General features: G+C 43.6%; 1 protein-coding gene across 1 annotated transcript in view; it reads right to left on the bottom strand.

Annotated features, from left to right (window-relative positions):
* The window catches only part of TRPC5 (transient receptor potential cation channel subfamily C member 5), a 490,145-nt gene extending 476,701 nt beyond the window's left edge, over nucleotides 1–13,444 (bottom strand). The window contains exon 1 of the mRNA XM_068251108.1: nucleotides 12,889–13,444. The gene's annotated coding sequence lies outside the window, so the exon portion shown is untranslated. The remainder of the gene's footprint in view (nucleotides 1–12,888) is intronic.
* Between the last annotated feature and the right edge of the window lie 324 nt (nucleotides 13,445–13,768).

Below are 13,768 nucleotides of genomic sequence, written 5' to 3'. Positions count from 1 at the left end.
TTCTTGTTTTTTCTTTGTCTATTCAGGGTCTCTTTAGAAATTGGAATATGTTTTTATTTTGAGGTCCCTTTTACACTTACGTTACAAGTTTGCATTGCGTTACCCTTTTTTACTAGAGTGTAATGCAAGTGTATGGAGCCTTGCACACTTATCGCATTGCATTGCGTTACCGTATGACTGCAATAATACTTCCACAATGACGCATCGGCAGCAGAAGTCATTTGAGTCAATGGGTGACGCAGGAATATGATCGACAGGTGCGTGGTGCTTCACGGCATGCATGCGCGGACTGACGGAAATCCCATTGGCGTACTTTCTGCCCAGCTGGGAGTACGTCACTGAGCGGGGGGCGAGGCTATGCATATGACCCTGTTGGCGCACTCTGCCACAGTGTAACATGTTTGTGATTTTTTGCGTTGTGTTGGGATTCGGCAGGAGCCGGAAAGCAGAAAATAAGTGCAAAACCGCCCTAAATACAGATAATAGTACCTTATTTCATCTCAAGACACTATTCCTTAAACTGTATTTCTGTCCACTATTCACTGCCATATAACCCTGAATACTCATCTTTTAATGTGTGCACGTTCGAGGATCCCAGCTTACACTTGAGAGGTATTATAGGTGCTTGAGATACTGAGATGTCTTCCTGTTATATAATCATCTAATCTTTTCTCAAGGTCATCTTTCATACACAATGCTAATGAAGCTTTAGATGTAAAAGGAAGTAACCCTGATTGGACTTTTCAGTGATAAATCATTATACACGTACAGGTCTACGTTATTAATGATTTATGTTTGTGATTAAGATGTATTTATTGATATATTTATTTGTGAGGATAAGCGGCAGATCTGAGTGAGCCGTCAAAGTCTGAGAGCTGCACCTTTCAACTCCTGGACCACATGCTGACAGGACTGATCGGGGGTGATGCAAGAAGCTGCAATGATAGTACTGTGTCTGCGCACAGCAAAATTGCTTCAGCTTCGAGCACCAACCCTGCTGTTTATTATCTCCTGAGTATCCATCGTGGCTCTCCTATACAACAGAATGTATAAGCTCCGAATTTTGTGTTATGTTGTTGAAAAGTTTTAGCCAATTGTATATGATTTTTTTGCTGTGCTGTTAACAGGTGTCAGCAGCAAAGGATTAAGATCAAAAAGGGTTCTAGGTAAGCAAGATAGCAGTTTTTGCCCACCACTGATGATCACTTGGCTTTTTTTTAGAAAGATTTGGTGGGGGCTAGCAACCTAGACTCTGTCCAGGCCCTAGGCAACTGCCTATGTTTGCTTTGTGGATGATCTGTCTTTGGGCATCAGTTATTTTTTTTTTAGATCACAGTATGGTATAATGAATGCCCTATAGAAGGACATATGCACCTTTGCAAGGCTCTGTTTTTAGTGGCCTGTCCTGCATTACAGATGTGATTTAGTGGTTGTTGTTTTTTTACAGCTGCATCCAGAGTCTGTACCATGTTATTTTCCCCCCTTTAAAATCATAACTGAATTGACCATGATGATATTAACATATACAAAAGAACAAAAGTGGACTCCGCTCCACCTCCACTCTCCGAGACAGGAGCCAGGAGACTCAGACCCAAACGACAGGCAGAAAAAGGGGGAAAACTCTGCACAATGTGTCCAGAGCAAGATATAAAATTCCAATTTATATTGAATCAGGTAAAACCAGTGGTCCCCATAAACATATACACATTTATCCCTATGAAGAAATTATTTGACGTCACTTTCTGCTTCCCAGTACAGCTAGAGTTACAAAACTTGAGTTGTTATTTATGCAAAAGAGCTTATCGACAGCTTGTCAAATTCAGTCTGGTTTCCTGAACAGTGAACAAAAGACAAAACAGCTGAGAAACAATGAGATAAAGATTCTAATGACGTTGTACTGCAGGACAGCTTAAAGGGGCATTAGTTCTATATCCTTTTCAGCTAAATAAAACAGTGTGGATTCTAAACAGCAGCAATGACAGTCTGATGCAATGTTCAAAATAAAGTTATAAAACTGAAAATAAAAATATGAGACTCTTTTCTAAACTACATATGTACTATTTGTCATATTTATGTTAGGATTCCTGCTTTACATGGTTGCACCTGCTGGTGGCACTAGTTTCCTGGACTGTGGTATTACCTCTGTTCACCAGCAGGTGGAATTTTGCAGCACCTCACGGACATTATTTTGCCTGCAGTTTCTCAGTTTACCTGCTGGTGGCTCTCTGCTCATGGACAGCAGTACTTTCAGTGTCCACCAGCATGTGGTCCTCATGCAACACATCCTGGACAATTATCCATCATGACCTCATCTGTTGGATTTGAATTTATGGACTCCACTGTGGGCATCTGCATGATTTTGCTATCACGCAGCTGCCAATTTACTGTTAACAACCTCTGATATGTTTCAATAAAACCAAGGTGAGGATTGTACCTTGCTCCAAATAACAAACAATATTTAAAAACTCTGGTGCATATTTGCTGGATATTCTCAGTAGAGATGCTTAGAGTTCTTGGAAAATGTCTCAGTCCTCCTGTCCATACATTAACATGACTTCCCATTTCTGTATATCATCAATGGATTCTGTATAAAAGAAAGAGTTCCATTTACATATTGTGCCCTTTATCGAAAACTTGCCTACTCAGTATGTTAAATAGTTGAAGTCAAATAATACAAATGTAACTTGTAGAAATAGATGAAGAATAATATTTCAGCTGTTTGCATAACCAGACTTATAAAATACATTTTATACACAAAAGTATAAATGATTGCTAAGTCTTATCGTTGTAGTTAAATAGGAAAGGGTGAGATGTAAAATAAAACCAGATAATGTATTTACCATGCAGTACATACAAATATAAGCCAACTTAAAGTGAACCTGAGGAGAAAATAAACTTATGAGATAAACAATTGTATATACTTTTTTTTAGATATCCCATGGTTGTATTTTATATTTAAACATTTACAAAGTAGATTGAATGTTTTATTGTCTCTTAAGCATCACAGAATGAAAATAGATGAACTATTGACATTTTTCTATCGCTCCATGCCCTCAGAATTTGTTTTCTACCAGGAAAACTTTATAGCTGTAATTTGCTTATCAGTGAAGTTTACTATATTCCAGCAAGGTCCCGACTATACAGAAGCTGTCACTTGCATGTCTGGAAATTAACTTCATCAGGTATCACAATAAAAAAAAAAGATAATCAGCTTGGTTATTAACATGTTGTGTACTGTACATACATGTGTTTATTATCTCATCATGTCACATGTCGCCTCAGGGACATTTTAAGGAGACAGATATAACAATGAAGGCAATAAGTACAGAATGCCACCACAAGGCTATTAACGAGCCAACCCCGCCATTGCCACATAACACCAACCCTCTGCTCACTCCACTGGCTACCGATAAAATAGAGAATTCTGTTTAAGATTGGCTTACTGACATTCAAATCCTTGCACAATCTGGGCCCTGGATACCTGAAGAACTTGTTGCAACTGCATCACACCCCCACAATCTTAGATCAAAAGGACGTAACACCTTGGTCCCCCCCAGAGTCCACCTTAAAACCTTTGGAGACAGAGCCTTTTGTCATGCTGCCCCTACACTTTGGAACTCCCTGCCACACCCAATCAGGACAGCTCCATCCCTGGAAGCATTCAAGTCTAAACTGAAAACCTACTTCTTCAGTCTGGCATTCATGAACATCTGACTATCTCCTCTGTAACACAACCCAGCCTGCAACCCTGTATTAATCTGAGACACAACTATGCGCTTTGAGTCCTATGGGAGAAAAGCGCTTTACAAATGTTATTGTATTATTGTATTGTATTAAGTCAGACAGCACAGCAAATCTGTAGATATTAGTGACAAAAAAAGCAAGTTATTCAAATTAAAAATGGATAAACTTTTTTTCTTTTATCAGTGAGGATTAGGCATTTAAATGGCTCTGTAAAGTGAAAAGGCATAATATGCACTGGTGGATCTGGATGATTGGTCTTTCATGAATGTAAAGGACTGGTTTGCATAGTCATTCACCGAGCAGAACTGATGCATTATGGGACTCTGTTCCTTCTTCCTCATGGAAAGCTAAACATTGCAAAAAAAACCTTATGTTTTAAGAAGGCAAAATCAACTATTAGCATTTTTATGTTACTTTTCACCACTTGCATAATCTTAGTGGATCTGGCTCACAATGGCTTATTTGCAGCACATACAGAGGGTGATTTATGCTACTAAAGGAGATGTGAAGGGAGGTGAAGTGTTTTTGTGCTTAGGTAAACATCCTATCTCTGCACATGATTTGACATTTGAAGTGAACACAGGCTCTGTTCCCAACTCAATAATTACTAAACATCTGTTTTGGTAAATCAGTCCGACAGTTTGAACAGTTAACCTCTTATCAAACAATGCTGTATTACTTCATACACAAAACCATAGAATACCCAAGCAGTTCGGGGTGGCCCAGAACCACTAGGAAAGTATAGGGGAATAAAAGAGACCAAAAAGCCTCCCTTCTAGAAAGCACACAAAATCATCTTGTAGTTGAGTATATATTACCAGTTTTTTATTGGTACCCTTGCAGTTTTCTGCACATGAACCAGACATTGCTATGTGGCATGCAGGCAGCTAATCTTCCACCAGCAGAAAGCTCATAGTTATACAGAAGCTTTACAGGCTGTTTGCAACTAGTGTTGGGCGAACAGTGTTCGCCACTGTTCGGGTTCTGCAGAACATCACCCTGTTCGGGTGATGTTCGAGTTCGGCCGAACACCTGATGGTGTTCGGCCTTTTAAGTTCGGGTTTGCCCCGAACTACTAATTGGCCGCCGAACAGGGCCGAACAGGGCCCCTGTTCGGCCGAATACTGCCCCCCTATGGGGTCGCAGGCATAAGGGGGGAGCATGCCCCGATCGCGGGGGGGGGGGGGGGTCGGAAATTTCCCCCACCCCGCTCCTTCCTCTGCCCGCTTCCCCATACAAAAGTTTCAGGAAGTACCGGTCCGGTGGTAGTGGGTGGCTGGCAGTGGGCGGCACTGTGAAGTGAGTGACTGAGGAGGAGGAGTCCGGAGAGTGACGCGTTGAGGGAGGCCGGGCAGCGGGCGGTTCAGCAGTAGTACTGTACTACTGCTGAACCGCCCGCTGCCCGGCCTCCCTCAACGCGTCACTCTCCGGACTCCTCCTACTCAGTCACTCACTTCACAGTGCCGCCCACTGCCAGCCACCCACTACCACCGGACCGGTACTTCCTGAAACTTTTGTATGGGGAAGCGGGCAGAGGGGGGAGCGCTAGCGGAGGGGGTGGGGGGAATTTCCGACCCCCCCCGCGATCAGGGCATGCTCCCCCCTTATGCCTGCGACCCCATAGGGCCCCCAAAAGCGGGATGTTCGGGGAGTTCGGGGTTTGGCCCGAACATGCCGAACATTGCGGCCATGTTCGGCGAACTTTCCCGAACCCGAACATCCAGGTGTTCGCCCAACACTATTTGCAACCACAGACAGTGAGCACAAATAAAGCTTTCCAGAGAGGTCGTTTTCTCTCAGGTTCAGTTCCCACCATTGCTCAAAATTGAAAGCTGGCAGTCGAACGGATCCTATTAATGTTGTGCACACTTCTCAGTCTGTAACAGATCCGTTGTATGTGTTGTGGGAAAGCTCTTGTGCGGTCCAGCAATTTTTCCTGGATCAGTGAATGCCTTTCACATATGGCCTATGGAGGCTCCAACCGGACCACAATGGACAATTGGAGCGGCCATTGAGGTCAGGCTCAAGTGGGAATCTAGTCAGTTGCAGTTCCAGCATTGCTTGATTATTCATAACATTTGCTGTCCCTTGCATATTATTATGAAGTGATATCTTGCCAACTCTGTTACTGCTTTTAAAAGTTACATTATTAAAAAAAATACTGTACAGTAGCCAAAAGCAGCTGGAGGAAAGTTCTGGTAAATACCATTTTTAAACTGAAATTCATTCATATGGTAGCCAGTGGGCTGTTCTTTATCTCTTAGACTAACAGCCACTGCCTTGATCATCCTGCCCCCCTACTTTTCTTCTTGGACATCTGGGCCCCACCCACTCCTTTAACTCAGTGCATGAGGTTAAAGCAGAGTTAAAAGTTTCCCAATGATATAATACTGCAAAACAGTACTTTTCAGTATCTGTACATAAACATTTTTGAGGAATCTAACTGAGGGGCCTAAACTTTGCTATGATATCTTTGTTGATGGGATGCCCTGAAAACCTCTGGTGGAGGAATTTTGTGAGACAACCGTTTGGGCTGCAAACTAAGTAAGCAGAGCAATGCTTTCTCGCTGAGGTAAACATGTGCTAAAACAACAATGCAGGATTTGTCTAAGCCTTTTTTCCTGACTAGTCATATAATTTATTGCTAGCAAAGGGACCATGTTAGCATGGAAAGACATGGAACTCTACTAGCCTCCATGGATACCCTTTGGCTTGATTTTTTCTTCTTCCTTCTTCACATCAAGTTTATTATGGTATATTCGCATAACATATATATACATTTACTTATCAGGATGGTATACAGATTGCACAGTGGTAATGAGGCAATTACTGTACATGCAATACATGTGAAAAAATACATATGCAGAAGCCAAGAAGTACTTTAATAGTGAGCCGAACATCATATAATAAGAGAGGATTGCAACAATCTTGACCATCCCTGAAATCATGATAGAGGTGTGACAACTGCATTGCTAGATAAGAAACAGTTGGAAAGAGCAATGCCTCCTAACCCTTTAGAGTTCTGAAGAGTGTCTAATGGGATACACCTCCTCCCATACGCCAAATAAATTTACCAACTTGAGATTGTAACTTTACAAAAGTTGTAACAGGGACCATCACAGGAGCATGGCATAACACATATAAGCTCTTGGGTAAAGGTACCATTTTGAAAAAATTAACTCTCGTAGTACAGCAGTATTTATTGACCAGCTGGACAAGGATCGGAGTCTGCCTTGCACCTCAACTATAAGGGGATCAAGGTTAAGAATTATATAGTCAGGTGGAGATCTAGCGACATGGATGCCCAGGTAGGAAATTTTACTGGAACATTGTAGAAAGGTAGAAGCTTCTTCTAAGTTTGGGGGAAACACCTCAATTGGAAGAATATGAGACTTACGGTAGTTCAATTGACTCTCAAGCTACAGAGCTGACCAAAGATAGGTTAGATTAGGTAGGTGCCCCCCAGTATAGGTTAGATTAGGTAGGTGCCCCCCAGTATAGGTTAGACTAGGTAGGTTCCCCCCAGTATAGGTTAGATTAGGTAGGTGCCCCCCCAGTATAGGTTAGATTAGGTAGCTGCCCCCCAGTATAGGTTAGATTAGGTAGGTGCCCCCCAGTATAGGTTAGATAGGTAGGTGCCCCCCAGGATAGGTTAGATAGGTAGCTGCCCCAATATAGGTTAGGTAGGTGCCCCCCATGATGGAGGGGGGAGCCGCAGCCGCGGGGAGGGCAGCCCGACTTCTCCCTCCCTCTCCCGGACCGCCCTCCATGCGATCCCCCCTCGGACGGAGTGCAGAGTAATGCGCAGGGAAGCGCTATAGAAAACTACTCACCTCGCTGGCTCCAAGCGCTGCTCTCTCGCCGCCAGTCTCATCTCTGCCTACATGCTGATACACACACACGCTGCTAAACAGGAAGCAGCGTGTGTGTGTATCAGCGTGTAGGCAGAGAGAGGAGACTGGCGGCGAGAGAGCAGCGCTTGGAGCCAGCGAGGTGAGTAGTTTTCTAAAGCGCTTCCCTGCGCATTACTCTGCACTCCGTCCGAGGGGGGATCGCATGGAGGGCGGCCCGGGGAGAGGGAGGGAGAGGTCGGGCTGCCCTCCCCGCAATTACTGTACATGCAATACATGTGAAAAAATACATATGCAGAAGCCAAGAAGTACTTTAATAGTGAGCCGAACATCATATAATAAGAGAGGATTGCAACAATCTTGACCATCCCTGAAATCATGATAGAGGTGTGACAACTGCATTGCTAGATAAGAAACAGTTGGAAAGAGCAATGCCTCCTAACCCTTTAGAGTTCTGAAGAGTGTCTAATGGGATACACCTCCTCCCATACGCCAAATAAATTTACCAACTTGAGATTGTAACTTTACAAAAGTTGTAACAGGGACCATCACAGGAGCATGGCATAACACATATAAGCTCTTGGGTAAAGGTACCATTTTGAAAAAATTAACTCTCGTAGTACAGCAGTATTTATTGACCAGCTGGACAAGGATCGGAGTCTGCCTTGCACCTCAACTATAAGGGGATCAAGGTTAAGAATTATATAGTCAGGTGGAGATCTAGCGACATGGATGCCCAGGTAGGAAATTTTACTGGAACATTGTAGAGAGGTAGAAGCTTCTTCTAAGTTTGGGGGAAACACCTCAATTGGAAGAATATGAGACTTACGGTAGTTCAATTGACTCTCAAGCTACAGAGCTGACCAAAGATAGGTTAGATTAGGTAGGTGCCCCCCAGTATAGGTTAGATTAGGTAGGTGCCCCCCAGTATAGGTTAGACTAGGTAGGTTCCCCCCAGTATAGGTTAGATTAGGTAGGTGCCCCCCCAGTATAGGTTAGATTAGGTAGCTGCCCCCCAGTATAGGTTAGATTAGGTAGGTGCCCCCCAGTATAGGTTAGATAGGTAGGTGCCCCCCAGGATAGGTTAGATAGGTAGCTGCCCCAATATAGGTTAGGTAGGTGCCCCCCATGATGGAGGGGGGAGCCGCAGCCGCGGGGAGGGCAGCCCGACTTCTCCCTCCCTCTCCCGGACCGCCCTCCATGCGATCCCCCCTCGGACGGAGTGCAGAGTAATGCGCAGGGAAGCGCTATAGAAAACTACTCACCTCGCTGGCTCCAAGCGCTGCTCTCTCGCCGCCAGTCTCATCTCTGCCTACATGCTGATACACACACACGCTGCTAAACAGGAAGCAGCGTGTGTGTGTATCAGCGTGTAGGCAGAGAGAGGAGACTGGCGGCGAGAGAGCAGCGCTTGGAGCCAGCGAGGTGAGTAGTTTTCTAAAGCGCTTCCCTGCGCATTACTCTGCACTCCGTCCGAGGGGGGATCGCATGGAGGGCGGCCCGGGGAGAGGGAGGGAGAGGTCGGGCTGCCCTCCCCGCGGCTGCGGCTCCCCCCTCCATCACAGCGCCCCCCTCCCAGCAGCGCCCCGGGCGGCGGCACGCCCCGCACGGCCGTAGAAACAGCCATGCACCCTAGATCCTATACTGTTGTGTTTAGCCCATAGGTTCTGTAGCTTGATATTTATTAGTTAATGTATTCATTTGTTTCCTGACTGTGCCTTAAATCTATAAAAAATGTATGTGGGAACTAGGACCACTGGGACTAGGTAGAGGTGCCACAGTCCTAGCTCAATAGGGAGGACGGATGCCAGACAGGAAAGGGAGGCTCCACTCCATGATGGAATAGGCTGGCAGGAGTGGTGTGAATTTTAGGTTAGTGCAGAGTTAGTCAGCATTACTCCTGCCCTGTTGTTTCGTTTAACTTAAGTAGTGCTTTAGACACCATGATCCAACACTAATGCTGGGGGTAGAAAGGAGGAAAGTCATGGTGGCAGCCATGTGACCATACATTTTGCATTTCAAGTCATTTTCACATTTTTCTTTACATTAACAACTGTGTCTGTGGTGTTCATCACTTGACTGCTAAGTTTTTAAAATGGAACTGTGGCTAGAGAAAAACTGTCCAGAGTTTCTGAGCTTTTCATTCAGCGATGCCAACCTACACATGCACTCTGACTCAGGGTCTCTCCTCCTTGGCACTGTTTTCTTGTTACCAGTCCCAGTCCTACAAGGTTACCATGAGTCTGCATTAAGCAAGCACAAAGGAAGAGGCCTGGGAAAAATTATGTAAACAATCACAGCCTGGGCCTATGGAGGAGGCTGAACACTTGTAGACACTTGTAGACACTCATAAAGGTATTACAATGATTAATACATTACATACTGAGAATTATTTTCCAGCTAAGCAAATTGCATTTATATTAGGTAGGTATTTCCTTCTTCCCCGGTACCTCTTTAAAGAGGAAAAAATTGGAAAAAAAACTGGATGTCAGACAAATAATCGTCTTCAGTGCTCACCATCCATTCAAGTTTTGGGCCCTGTCTAATCAATGAAACTTGTATTTTCCTGTATACATATGATTTGATTTATCATTATACTTTACTTGAAATTCATGTTTGTGTTTATTTCACTTTTCTATGTGATAATTTGAAATATTTGAATCACATTTTTTCACATAGAGATACATAAATTAGTTTTTTTGACCGGCTACCTGTGTATGGGGCAGTACAGTTAGTATCCTTGCTGAATCTTAACTGCTGAAATAAAATCAAGTACAAGATAGTATATGATTTTGATCCGCCAAAGAAGAGAAATGGCAGCCCATTAGCGATTACTTGCCATAAAGGTGGCCATACACTGGTCGATTTGCCAACAGATCGACCAACAGATAGATCCCTCTCTGATCGAATCTGATCAGAGAGGGATCGTATGGCTGCCTTTACTGCAAACAGATTGTGAATCGATTTCAGCATGAAACCGATCACAATCTGTGGAGCTGCCACTGCCCCCCGCCAGCTATACATTACCTGCCCTGGCCAGCGCAAGTCCCCCTCTGTCCCCGCTGCTCCTTCTGCTGCTGCTTCACTTCTTTCTCTCCGGGGAAGTTTAAACAGTAGAGGGCGCTCTACTGTTTAAATTTCCTGTCCAGGAAGTAAGTGAAGCCAGCCGGAACCCGGAACCCAGCGGAGAAGGAGCAGTGGGGACAGAGGGGATACGCGCCGGAGGATCAGGTAAAGTATTGCCGCTAGTGTTGGTCGTCGGGCATTCGAACGCCACTATCGACGCACTCCCGACCCGCCGGCAATCGAGTGAAATCTTCCACATGGACCGATCGACAGGAATGATTGATTTCGGATGGAAATCGATCGTTCTGTCAGCGTTTGCGTAACGATTTCACAGCAGATTCGATCACAGTGATCGAATCTGCTGTATATCGGTGGGAAAATCGTTAGGTGTATGGGACCCTTAAGAAGAACTGTGGATCCCTTACTACACCAGTAAGCTGGAACCACAGCATGTATATATGTCATTATTACTATTATTTAGTATTTATATAGCCCCAGCATCTTCCACAGCACTGTACAGAGTCATGTCACTTAACTGTCCCTTAGAGGGGCTCACAATCTAATTCCTACCATAGACATATGTCTATGTATGTGTCATGTAGTGTTTGTATCATAGTATAGGGCCAATTTAGGGGGTACCAATCAACTTATCTGTATGTTTTTAGGATGTGGGAGGGAACCAGAGTGCCTGCTGCTGTGCTGCCCACTACGCCACCATGCTGTATATGCAATAGGTAAACACAACTACCTCCATGTTTTTATATATATATATATATATATATATATATATATATATATATATATATATATACTGTATATGTACAGGAACATCTATAATAAATATACAAAATGTAAATGGAAACTTTTTTCATTGTGCGTTTTTCTATTGTGCCTTCATTTATGTTGTTCCTTTAGTGTCTACAGACCTATCAAAGTATGGCTATGGTTACTTGTGCATTGGTGTGAGCTTTTGCAGGCAGTGCTATGTGATACAGCATGATATTCTGTGCCTTTGTGCTTGTGTTGCTGGATAGTATGCTCGTTATACTGAGCAGCTCCCGTACTAAGCTATGTAATATGGCCACTTCTGATAAAGACTCCAGAGAAAGAATAGGCAGCCGTGGTCATGGATGGCTTCTATACGCTGGAATCTAGTCTGCTGGCTTATAGGAGGGCTGTGTACCTGTTGCAAACATTAATAGATGGCTGAAGATAAAACTGACCAGAAAACAATGTGTGTGGCTTGCAGCACACACACACTTGTGTTGCTATTGGAGAAATGATGAGTTAACATTTGGTGCAGATTTGTGCCCTAATTATGTCACAGCGCCCCCCCCCTCACATGAGAGCAGACAGGATTAAGAAGCATCAAAGGAAAAGACAAACATTCATAGCATCAAACCTAATTTGTCCTAAGACATATGTCAACAATCATGCTTGTTAATAAAGGGGTACGCTACATAAGTTCTGTATCACTCCCCCTACAATCTGCGTGCTCTGCTGTAATCAGTGCGTCTCTCACATGCAGCTCACTGACCTAACAATGTAATGGTGCACAAGACACAGCAGCCTGCAACTACAATCAAACCCTTCCAAATGTGCCTTTTACATATCAGCTTGACTGCCAGCATTTACGGTTCTGGGACCAAATGGTATCATGCAGTACTTGACTATGAATGTACACAGCTGGGTCACCTCTTGCACTATAAACCCCGATATAACAGAGGTCAAAGATCACGCTGGAACAATGTATATGATGGAAGCTGCTTCGGGAGTACATAAAACAGATTTCTAAGCGCTACAAAACTGGGTCACACCAAAAAATCCCAACTCATTTTTCAAGATTCCGCCAATGCAGTAGATATAATTCACTGAATCGCTGTGTGGATTAAACATCAGGTTCCTTTAATTGCCTTAACTCCAGCTTTTCCGTTCGTCTGGGCTTTAATACTTAAGCTGCTGTAGAGAACAGGGTGGTTTGTCATGCATATTGTTTTGGTTCAGGGTATGCGCTGAGAAGCCTGGACTGTAAACAGGTATCCTGTTGTATTTATGGATAATTTCACGTTACTGTTTGCGTCGTATGTAAATAAACAAGACAATGTTTCAATCTATTTGCCATTGATTGACCAATACATATATATATATATATATATATACACATATTTCTGGCTGCACTTGCCAGCATCATTCCACAATATAATAGATATGAATACTGTGAACTTACCTAGGCTGGTACTTATGGACTACATGATCAAAGGTTTCCTTGTGCACACTGCATCCACTTCTTCTTTCTCCATACATCCTCTCGTCAACCAAAAAAGGAACACAGTAAGTCTAGTAAGTCCCACATTTTGTCTATCCTCTCCCAAACTTCCCCATGGTAGTGAAATAACAATAGTAAAAAACAAAAACAAATCTCAAACAAGAACCACAGGTAACAATGCCTTCTTCTTATATCCTCTTCACACAGATCCAAGGAACCAGTATCCCCTTCTCCATTTGGAGATGATATACAGCAGCAACATCATGGTTTCTTTAATTTAACGGACCTCTAGAGAGGAAAGCATCTTCCACCAAAAGAAAAACAAAAACAAAAAACAGGGAACAGTTTGCCATATCCCTACAATAACTCACTGTTGCACCGCATACTGCCATGAATGGTCTCCTTCGTAATCATTTCCCAGACCTATCAAAGGATGCCTCCTGTAAAGATCACCTTTAGATGATGGCAAAGGATGCTGTTGTATGATGCTTGTATGTGTATATGTGTGAGTGTGTGTGTGTGTGTATGTGTGTGTGTTTCAAGGAGCAGAAGCAGCAGTCAGTGAAATGCATGCACCTCCCTCTGTCCTCTCCCTCCCACCCTATCTCCTCTCTCCCTCTGTCAGCCTCTGCCTAACACCTTGCCCACCAAATGCAGATGCACGCTCAGGATCTTTTGCCAGCCACTGTCCTGCTGTTTGCACAGCAATTGTAAGCCAATAAGTCCTGAACATTCACCTGTTTCATTGAATTTCTTGTCTTCTTTTCTCTGGAAAATACAAAGGGGGAAAAAAATAAATCTCATGCTTTTTAACCTCATGCTAAACACAGCAAGTAGTGCT

This window comes from Hyperolius riggenbachi, chromosome 8, assembly GCF_040937935.1.
Source record: "Hyperolius riggenbachi isolate aHypRig1 chromosome 8, aHypRig1.pri, whole genome shotgun sequence".
In the NCBI taxonomy this organism is placed as follows: domain Eukaryota; kingdom Metazoa; phylum Chordata; class Amphibia; order Anura; family Hyperoliidae; genus Hyperolius; species Hyperolius riggenbachi.
The sequence above is the reverse complement of the archived record's forward strand: the minus strand, read 5'-3'. Positions and strand labels throughout refer to the sequence as shown.